Genomic DNA, 11,382 nt, shown 5'->3' on the forward strand with positions numbered 1-11,382 from the left:
CAGCCTTTCTGCTATGTTGAAATCAGTACTTTAATCTAAATGTTCTGCATTTTGGTTTATGTACTATCACTCTTGTGCCATTGTAGGATTGTTCCTAGATGCATATGCCTTGTGTGTTATGCATTGGTTGAGTGTTGAGCATACAAGTGTCTTGCCTTGTGCTTGTTAACTTGTATGTCCTTGTGTTCATTCCAAGTGTGAATGAGCACTGTGATCACTACCTTGTGGTGTTCACTTGGTTGATCAAGCCATGGTTTGTTTATTAACTCCATCTTTGCTTGATCACATATTGCCTGTTTCATATGCATTTATAATTTTCTACTTACAATGATCATGGTGTATTGTTGTGTTTCAGGAGTATTATGTTCATATGATTCAAGTGCTTCACAGCTTCTAGAGTTAGGTGTGAGTGAGTTTTGTTCAACTATTCCCAACTCACATGTTAAGTCTAGAGTTTGTTTTAGGGTTTTGTCACGGAATAGCCAAAGGGGGAGATTGTAAGGTTGAATTTATTCAACCATCTAATTGGCTTTATTCCGTGCCAAATTTGCTTGTAATTCAGCATTTAGTAACCCTGTATTTAGGTGGGTTTGTTGTAAAGGTAGTGAGTGAGATAGAGTGAAGTTTGCTCAAGAGTGTGCAAGAAAACAGAGACTCGCGGCTGAGACTCGCGGCTGGGACTCGCGGGTGACTCGCGGCTGCAAGCCGCCAGAAGCAGCACACGTGCCAAGCATGCTGGAAGATGAACAGTCATGCTAGCTGGAGCACTACAGGACAAAACAGGACAACTGGCCATACGGTTAACTCGCGACTGGATCTCGCGACTTAGTCAAGCCATGAGGTCAAGCCGCGAGCCACCCCTGTTTTGTAAAACCTGACGTTTCACATTCCTCTCCCACTCCAGTATAAATACCCCTTTTACCCACGATTGAAAGAGAGCTTCCAGAGAGAATTTTGAGAGAGAAACCCTAAAGAAAAACCAGATTGTTTCACCCACAATCTCTACCTTAGAGTCTCTTCAAATTCCTCAACTCTCTTCCTCTCCATTGTCAAATCCTTGAGAGGCATTATACCAAACCTGGTTCTCACCATCATCATCACTGTGAGTCAGTTGTTTGGATTTCTGGGAAGCAGTTAGGAAGGAACCAATCTTCATTGATTGATGCTACGGTCTAGTAGCGGAATCCGGGAAGCTAGAAAAGAAAAAGGTTCGGCGCAACCTCGTTGGAGCAAGAAGCTTGGAGGGCTTAGGTGCACTGGGTAGATTAGGCTTGGAGGGTCTATTGCTGTCATTGTATCCCAACTGTATTTTCTAGTGGATTGCTTACCGCTTGGAGGGCGGCGGAGAGGTTTTACGCCGAGGGCTTCGGTTTCCTCTTCGATAACACATCGCGTGTTGTCTTTGTGTTTGCATCTTCCTTCCTCTCTATCTTTGCCTATTTATTATCTGCTGTGGATTTTATTTTGTTATGACTTAGATAGTTTTTAACCAATTTCATATTATAGCATATGTTAAGTTTCCGCACACTAGTTGTTTGACATATTGCTTGAATTGGTTAAGTTGTAATTTGGGGGTCTAAACGTTCAAAGGTGTTTTGTACACGTTTTTGAACTTTCAGATCAAAAAATTCATAGAGATTTTCTATTTTTCATGAAAGTAGTTTTGTATTAATTAACCTTAGATCGATGGAAACTTGTCATGAAAGTGTTACTATCCCTATTGATTGATTGAACTTAGGATTCTTATTTTAATTTTCTCATTTTATGTGGTCATAGTTCTCTCTCTCTCTCTCTGCTTGATTTCTTTTTCTCTCTTTCCCCAATCACTTAAGTTGGACTCCAAATCCTTCAAATGAATCTTATCCATGTCCTTTGATTCCTCGATCGCGGAGATCTTGGCATGGAATCTCGAGGGTAGAGAGATTTGAGCACCTTTCTCACAATCTTGGGTTCAGGAATGGTTTCTCCAAGATTCAAAGCTGAGTTCACTATGTCTTTGAGCTTGGCATAGAACTTATCGAACGACTCATCCTCCTCCATCTTGATTTCTTCAAAGCTTGTAGTAAGCCTTTGAAGCTTTGAATCCTTGACAGCCTTGGTTCCTTCATAGGTTGTCTGGAGGATGGTCCATACTTCCTTCGCAATTTCAGTGGAGGATATCTTCTTGAATTCCTCGTTAGTGATTGCATTGAACAAAGCATCAATGCCCTGCTATTGAAGTTTGCCGCCTTGATCTTGGCATCATCCTAATCGGCCGACTCTTCCTTCGGCTTAGTCCAACCTATCTCCACAGCTTGCCACACCTTTTTATCTAATTACTGCAAGAAAGCTCTCATGCTTACTTTCTAATATGCATAGTTAGTGTCATCAAATAAAGGAGGTATAATAAGAGACTGTCCTCTATCCATGACAAATAGGGGTCAATGGATCACATAGCAAAGATTAAAACCTAATCAGAGTCTGCTTGTTTTGATACCACTTGATAGGCCAAAAACGTATTGACCATTTATGATTAATTAATTAGTCAAGTTTATTAATTAATCATATTAACATGCAAATGCGTGGTAGCATAAACAAATCACCAATTAAACTAAATGGAGCAAAAATTAAATTGACACGGTGATTTATTTACGAATGGGCAAAACCTACACGGCAAAAACCCCATCGAGTATTTTAAGGTCACAACTCTCGAGAATCAATTGTTATCAAAACAAGCAGTTACAAGTAAAGGAATTCCAGTACCTTATACCAACCTACAGTTGAAATCTTACCCCAATACCCAATTGGACTTGTTCTATAGTGACAATCTCTCCTTTTCAATGCACTGCTCTCAGTACGTGACTAACCAATTGCGTGGATTCCAGTACGCAACTTCAATCACCTACTAGAGAAGGTTATTGGTTGCAAAGTTCTTCAGTTCATCACATGATGAAGATCGAGAAGCTCCTTGGTTACAAAACCTTACTGTGCACAAACACAACAGCTTCTTCACAAGAAAGATGAATTAGGGCAAATTCTGTCTCCGGTCACAATTTGCATGAACAAACTTTGCTCAATACTTGTGCAACTTGTGTCTACTTTGACAGCCCTTAAAATAATCATTTTATATGTCTAGGGTTGTGAGAAAAGAAAGCCCAAACATACAATCACGGATTGAATGAAACACAGTCTTGAAAAATTGAACTTCATAAACCTCAACAGATTCCTATCTGTCGAACTGCTGTCAAGCCACAAGCTGGAACAGCTCTTCAAGGCTTGATAGATGCTAGTTGTCTAGCTTTAATGAACATCACTTTTCATACTTGAATCTTGTATAGACTCCCATGGCTTTAACACTTGAACTTGAAACCTTGTTTCTTGAAATATTAAACACATCCTAGATTTACCCAATTACAAGTAAAGTGCGTTTTGTCAAAGGATTAGCCAATTACATAAAATAGTGACATATGTTCCTAAAATGTGAAACACATATGTCCTAACAGTACCATATTCCGAGGTAGCGATTGGTGAAATTTACAGGGTTGAAGAACCCCAGTCTAAAAGCACTCCCATTGGATATTATGTATTTAGGGTCTTTGATGGATTGAGAAGATTTAATGGTGTCAATTTTAACTCCCAAATTCAAACAAAAGCAACAAAGGACAGACAACAAGTTTGTCTTAAGTCCCATAACTTGTTCTCTGGCCTACTTGTGTCTAAGAATGCAGAGAATAGGTAGGCCTTGCTCATCAAACAAGTTACAGCTTTGTTTATTTGGGAAAAAAACAAAAAACAAAAAAGTTTAACCTTTGGCTGGTAGTTTTTTAAGAAAAGGCTACTCTAGACTTTCAAAAGTCTTGATCCCAAGAAATAAGTTTGTCATATAAAGTTATAAATCAAAGGGGTTTGTTCCCTAGTCTAGATAGTTTCTTCCTTTGTCAAAAAGGGCAGGTTGAATTTCAACCAAGGACTAGGTGACTAGGGATGGGAAATAATTAAAGAGACAATTGGAATAAAGTACTATAATTAACACTGAATAAGACGCAGGAATAGAATCTACAAAATCCTAAAAAATTAAGTATAGATCCCTATGCAGAAGTAAATACATTAATAGTTAATCACAAAAAATAAAAATTATATACCCAGCAGAATATATGTATACACACCATAGTTTATGCAATAAAATCAAAAGCAATAGAGATGGTGACACAGTACACAGATTAATCATGATGTGGAAAGCCTAAGAACAATCTCTTGAAGATAACATCCATTTTGTGCCTTTTGTAAGCCTCCTTTGTTATTTATTTATTTTTCTTTATTTTACCTTAATTTTCCCAACATCCTGACAACCTAGTATCAGTAGTATATATCTTCTCTTAAGTGATATTTCATGACAAGATGATCTTAGTTATTTAAACTACATTCACTGGACATATGCGTCTTTCTTTTGCTTTCCTTCTGATCAAGTGTCCTCAACCATCATGGTTGAATATCATGAACCAAACTGAATGATATCCTCTCCCCTTCAACTTCTTTCTTGTCACACGTCTCTATTATCTTCAGCCTACGTGACTCGGAATACACCTTTGATCAGTGGCCTTCATTTAGCTTTCTTTCTGGTCACATGTCGCAATCATCTTCATCTAGAGTTTTTCAAACCACACTCATGATCAGTAGACCCCCCAGTATGATCCGCACCAAGATTAGCATTTGGAATTGACATTGGCTTTCTTTCTTGTCAAGTGTCTCAATTTGAGGCTTCAAACATCTGCTAAATTATGCAGAAAAAAGTGCCTCAAGTGAGGATTCTAAAGCTGGTAGCAATTTTAACAGTTTATTGAAAGTTGTGACTCTTCAATTAAGAAATTTTTTGAAAGTTTTACCTCTTCAATTATGACCTTTTAATGGTGCTCTTTCATTGTTGTGTCTTCGTTGTCCATTTTTAAAATCATATTCAGTTTTTTTGTGCAGAATAATTGAACAAATATAAGAAATTCTGAAATTTTATAGAATTGTTATATGTAGAATTCAAACTTTGTTATATCTGAACTTTGAAAGGAGAGTACGGTTTGCATCCTTAAAGATTCTAAACAAAGGGAATGCTATCTCAAGCACTTTCTTCCTATCTAGCATAAACCGTTGTAATAGTGGTATTGCAACTGGAGGACTTTATCTCGCCTAGTTGAGCAGGCTCTTCATTTGAAGCAATCTGTCTTTCAGTGAATGCAGGTTGCTTTGGAGTGGGTAGATCCAGAATCTCACTATTAAGCATTGAAATTATAGTCGACACAGTTGGCCTGTCTCTTGCCAATTCTTGCACACACAGCAGTCCCACATGTATGCATCTCAACATCTCCATTTGAAAGCAAGGATCCCATATTGTTGGGTCTACCAAAGCCATTATGTTGTCATCGTTCCACAATTTCCATGCCTGAAAGATGACAAGTGTGAAAGACAAAAATTTAACATACTGATTAGGTGAGCTTTAAAGAAAAAGGATAATGAGTCAGATGGACCTACAAATCCTACAAGGCTCAAGTAGTACTGCTGATCATCATAAAAGCAAGTGGTTTTTTTCCCACTAACAATCTCAAGTAACAACACACCAAAGCTAAAAACGTCTGATTTCTCTGAGAAAAAGCCTTGCATTGCATATTCAGGAGACATATATCCGCTGCATTTGAAAAATGAAACACATCCTCATCATTTGAGCACAAATAATGGTGTTATTATTTAAAAATTTAATTTCAACAAAGCTCTTACTATGTCCCGATGACCTTTTTAGTATTGGCTTGATTTTCACTGCTTGTAAAAATTTTGGCAATTCCAAAGTCCGATATTTTTGGATTTAGCTCTTCATCTAACAAGATATTACTTGCCTTTAGATCCCTATGAATAATCTTCAGTCTAGAATCCCTATGAAGGTAGAGCAAGCCTCTACTAATTCCTTCAATAATGTTGAAGCGTTTTTTCCAATCAAGGTGTTTTTGGTTGAGTGGATCTAATTGAATAGTGACCAAAAGAAATAACAAAGAGATAAGAGTAAGTATATATAGAGAGGTCATGAGTTCAACACATTGAGTATATAGAAACCAGATTTCTAGATTTTAGAGTTATTCTATTGATGAAACTAAAAGGAAGGGAATTTAAATGTACTAACCAAAAACAATTACGTCCAAACTTTTGTTTGACATGTACTCATAGATCAACATATTCTCTTCTCCCTCAAGGCAGCAGCCAAGAAGTCTTACAAGATTTCGATGTTGTAGCTTAGAGATCACAAACACCTCATTCATAAATTCTTCAAGCCCTTGTCCAGAGGATCTTGACAATTTTTTCACTGCTATTTCTTGTCCATCATGCAACTTTCCCTAGCAAAAGAAACAATGAATATAAGTATTTATCTGTATGATTTATAGAGGAACTAATGAAGGCTACTAGAGCAACCATTACCTTATAGACTGTACCAAAGCCACCTCGACCAAGCATATTAGCTACATGAAAGTTGTTTGTTGCAGTTGCCAATTCTTCCAAACTAAAAGTTGGCAGCTCGTGGAGTTTAACATTGTTCAGGTTTTTGGATAGTAAACTCTCCCTGCTTTTATTTTTCCTTGCTATGGCAAATTTTAATAGTAAGCTATGTATCTAGCAATTTCTAGTTCCCATAGTTAATGATAGAGCATATTACCTCTTTTTTTAGTCATCCATCTCCAAAAGAAGTATGCGGTGCTGGGAATGGCCATTGCTCCAATAATCACTATAATTGTGAAGATTACTTTCAAATTTCTCTTGTTTTCTGTGTATCAGAAAAAGTTTCAACTAATTTTGTCAAATTTTTGAAAATAAATCTATATAATATCTAAAAGTTAAAGCTAATGCTAAGCTTCTATCGAGTCACATCATATCAAAAAATATAAAAATGTTAATGAATGCAATAAATTTTGCTACTCTATCATTGTGCCATATCATCCACCTATTCTCAACATCTTCTTTCTCTTTTTAAACTTTACTTCTCCCTATTATTTAAAAAACAAAACAAAAGCTAAAACTTTTCTTCTCCTTGTTAGTCCACAACTATTGTTACACTTCTTCCAACTTTTCCTCTCCCATTTTGCTTCTTTATCTCCTTACTACTATTTACTTTACCATTACACTTCCTTCATCATTTTTTCTTTCTTATATTTTGACTTTTCTTCTCTCCATCTTATTTTGTATAAATTTGATATCATTTCCCCCATTCAATTTATAGTTTTCTCACGCAAAAAATGTGAGTACTCTCTCTCTCGGTGATTTTTGTTCTTTCATATTGCTCTAATTTAGGTTGATGGGTTTTTTTTTTTCCCCTAAATTTCCCAGCCATAAGTCTTCTTTCTCCCTCTTATAGCTTTGGTTGGATTTTGATTTGAGTTAATACTTAGTTTTTTTCGGAAATAGGAATTTGAGTTTATATCAAAATACAATCTACATAGCTATGAATTTGAATGTGTCTACCAATTGTTTGAGTAAAAAATTATTATAAAGTCTATCTTTTATTCCTTTGGTTTCATTTTAATTTAATTTAAGATAACATTGTAATTTTGTGATGGGTTTTAATATCATGATAATCTTCATATTCTTTAAGAGATGAGAAATTTGAATAATAAATTTAAAAATTACAAATTTTAGTTGTATATTAGGCTAATATAACACACTGTAATAGAAGTTAGAAGAATGTGAAACATCTTAAAAAAATATTAATCAAACACACCAAAAAATAATATAATGATATATTTATAAAGATAAAAAGATTAAAAAAAATATACTTGTAGAAGTCTTTAAAAAAAAAAAAAAAAAAAAAAACACAATACTTGAAGCAATTGATGCGTGAAGTTGCAACTAGTTTAATCTAATGTGTGAAACTTGGACTAATTTTGCAAAATAGCATAATTTTAGAAAAAATTTAATAGAAGCAAATCCGGCTATATGTAGCATTGTTTTGGAACTCGAGTTTGTCAAACTCAAGTTCCAAGTGAAACTTGAGTATACCAAACTCAAGTTCCAAGCTTAAGTAACATATAATGCTTGGAATTCAAGTTTGGTAAACTCGAGTTTCACTTGTGTTAGAACCAAGTGCTTACCTACTACACTAAATAATAATAATAATAATAATGTCTTTTTTTAATACTAAGCTAGCTAAGAGTTTTTTTCTTTTTAGGTTGAAGTTAGAGCATTCACAGTGGTGGTGCTAAAATTTTTAGCTTATAGCATCTCAAAAATCTACTTTATCTATTTTACCACCTCACTTTATAATACACCCAATATCAAATGTTTTATTTTTTTATCACTTCATTTAAAATAATATAAACAAATCATTAAAATAATAAAGTAAACGAGAGAATTTGTGTTTTTTTTTTTTTTTTTTTTTTTTTTTTTTTTTTTTTTTATATATCAATTTACTATAGTTGCAAAAAATTTAGCTTTAACTTTTTCAATAACACATGATTTTTTGGTTTTTTGGTGGTAAAATAGTTTTTTTATTTTTTTTATTTTTTATTATCGAAGGAAGAGATATAATTTAATAAAATATTTTATTTTATTTTTAATAAATACTACAGCCAACTGCTATTTATATCAATTTACTATAGTTGCAAAAAATTTAGCTTTAACTTCTTCAATAACACATGATTTTTTGGTGGTAAAATAGTTTTTTTTTTTTAATCGAAGGAAGAGATATAATTTAATAAAATATTGTATTTTATTTTTAATAAATACTACAGTCAACTGGTATTTATATTTATATCAATTTACTATAGTTGCAAAAAATTTAGTTTTAACTTCTTCAATAACACATGATTTTTTGGTGGTAAAATATATATATATATATATATATATTTTTTTTTTTTTTTGCTAAAATACAATCACCATTGTGAATGTTTTTATTGTTTTTGTTAAGTTTTTGGATTGGAGAGTTGCTATTTGCATAAGGCTTGTTAGACTTATTGAGGAGAAAGAGGGCTTAAGGTTTTAGAATGGGGCCCAACTATAAAAATAAAATATAAAATAACTTTAAAAAAATTAAAAAAAAAAAAATTGGACCCAAGGGACCCCACCTGGGTTCGTCCCTGCTTGAAACTCATGTTTGTCAAACTTTAGTTCCAAACTTGAGTTCCAAAAAAGTACTACATAACTATATAAGTTTAGTTGAATACGTTCCTAAATATTTCCTTAAATTATGCTATTTGACAAAAAAGGCCGTGAAACTTGTTGGATTTTATGTTTTGTCGATTCATAATACCTAAACATCTTACCAATGTGTTACTGTTCAGAAAAGGATATATATAAATAAGGGAAAGAAAAAGGGGGGGGGGGGTGTTTAAGTCAAAGAAGAGTAGTGAAGATCAACACTTATCACCATATGAAATAAAGTTTCTCTCTAGTCTAATGGATGATCATAAGCATAAGAGTATACAAAACTGGGAGAGAAAAAAAAATGAACTTACCAAATTCCAAATAAGACAAACGAATATATATATCTAACCCACCAGTGGAGAATTTTTGCAAGTCAATTAGGTTTCCACTCCATGACATACAACCAATGCCAGTATCATATGCATAAGCTACACAAGAACAGTTCTCCAAGCACTGCTTTCGACAATCATCTTTAGTTCGATATGACCACTCTGCAAAGTCTGGCACTTTGACCATCTCCAGTTTCAAAAACCAATCTGCTTTCCCTCCTCCTTCACTTCTATTGTTCACCCTTTCACACTGCAATGGTGTCCTCCTCACACACCCACTCATCCAATTACCTCTATTCCATTCCTCAACAATCTTTGGCTCAAACCCTTTCAAACAACTGCAGATTGGTGAACTCAGCGCATAACAGCTTCCAAATGCACCACAGGTGCCATAAAAATCACATTCATTTGCCAGAGCAAACCCAACAACCTCCCAATCCTCCTTCCCATCATCCCAAAGTAATTGCTTTAAATTTCCTTGTGAATCCAAAAAATGTTTTGACAAACCTAGCTCATTCACATAAGCGAAGGTTGAATAAACTATCTCTTCTTTATCATATACTAAAGTGTATCCCCTATGATAATCTAGAACCCAGCTCTGTGCTCCAGTAAAGAACTGACCATTCCATGGACCAGTCCGCCAATATGGATGACCGTCTTTCCAAATGAAACCTTGGGGAATGTTTTGTGGATTAACGCCTGCCGAGAATCTTCCAATGGATGGATCAGAAGGGCTTTTCCATGATGTCAGTTGTATTTTCTGATTTGTTCTTAAATTGTTACTAAGTTTCATCCTTGGCAAGACTGTATCACAAGGATGTTGAAAACTCTCCTATTGTGTCGCCTTGCAAGACAAGGTTACCGGAATCCAACAGAGTGGCACTTGAATTGGGTATAGAATTTGAAACATTTGATGACCACAAAATCTCTGCCTGTCCATTTAGTACCAGATTTCCATCCTCATCTATAGTAAGAACTCCAGAAGAATCCTTAAGGGGTCTCTCTCTGTTAGCTACCCAAACTACACTCAAATAAGTGACTACCGAAATCTTATTGTACCATATGCCAAGGTAGCGGTTTGTAGAATTTACAGGGCTGAAGAATCCCATTCTGAAAGAACCCCCACGGGAGATTATGTAGTCAGGATCTTTGAGGGATTGAAAAGAACTTATTGTGTCTCTAGCAACACCTAAGTTCAAACATAGGCAACAAAGGGCATACAACAAGCTTCTCTTGCTAAGAAATCCCATGACTTATTCAGACCTTTTGTTTGTGTGTGAGGTTGCAGAACAGGGATGCCATTTTCATCTTACAAGTTACAACTTGGGTTAGTAGAAAAGGCTACTATAGACTACCAAAAGTCTTACAACTTTGGCAAGAAGTTTATACGATTATATCTCATTGATTAACTCATTGGCGGCTTGAAGTTGTTGATATCTGATTTGACCCCAGTCTAGAAGTTGCTCAATATTTTTTTCTTTTGAAGATATATATAATGTCAGATCAAGGACAGGGACTAATGTTGAAACTAAGGAGGGAATAGGATATCTCAATTATTTTTCTTGAATTGTCCTTATTATAGGGATACTTCTTAATTATATTCACACTATCTGAGTCTCAATTATGATCTATGTTTTTAAAACTTAGTGTGAATTTGGATAGCGCATTTGCGTGTTTTCATTGGCGGCTGCATTTTTTGTGTGGGTCCTGTACACTGTTTACGGGACCTGCAAGTACATTTTTTAGCAAAAACAACTTTAAAACTAGGTCTTACGGCACTATTCACACATTTAAAAATTATTTTACTACAGTGTTTTCAGTTTTCAGCAATCAGTGGTATCTAAACAGACCCCTAATTTCCAGAAGCATCCTTACTTCTTAATTATATTCTTGAACAGCATTGAGA

General features: G+C 34.8%; 1 pseudogene; it reads right to left on the minus strand.

Annotated features, from left to right (window-relative positions):
• Positions 1 to 4,962: 4,962 nt before the first annotated feature.
• Positions 4,963 to 10,877, minus strand: LOC126727356 (G-type lectin S-receptor-like serine/threonine-protein kinase At1g11330; annotated as a pseudogene).
• Positions 10,878 to 11,382: the final 505 nt, after the last annotated feature.

Source organism: Quercus robur, chromosome 5 (genome assembly GCF_932294415.1).
Source record: "Quercus robur chromosome 5, dhQueRobu3.1, whole genome shotgun sequence".
Taxonomy (NCBI): Eukaryota; Viridiplantae; Streptophyta; class Magnoliopsida; order Fagales; family Fagaceae; genus Quercus; species Quercus robur.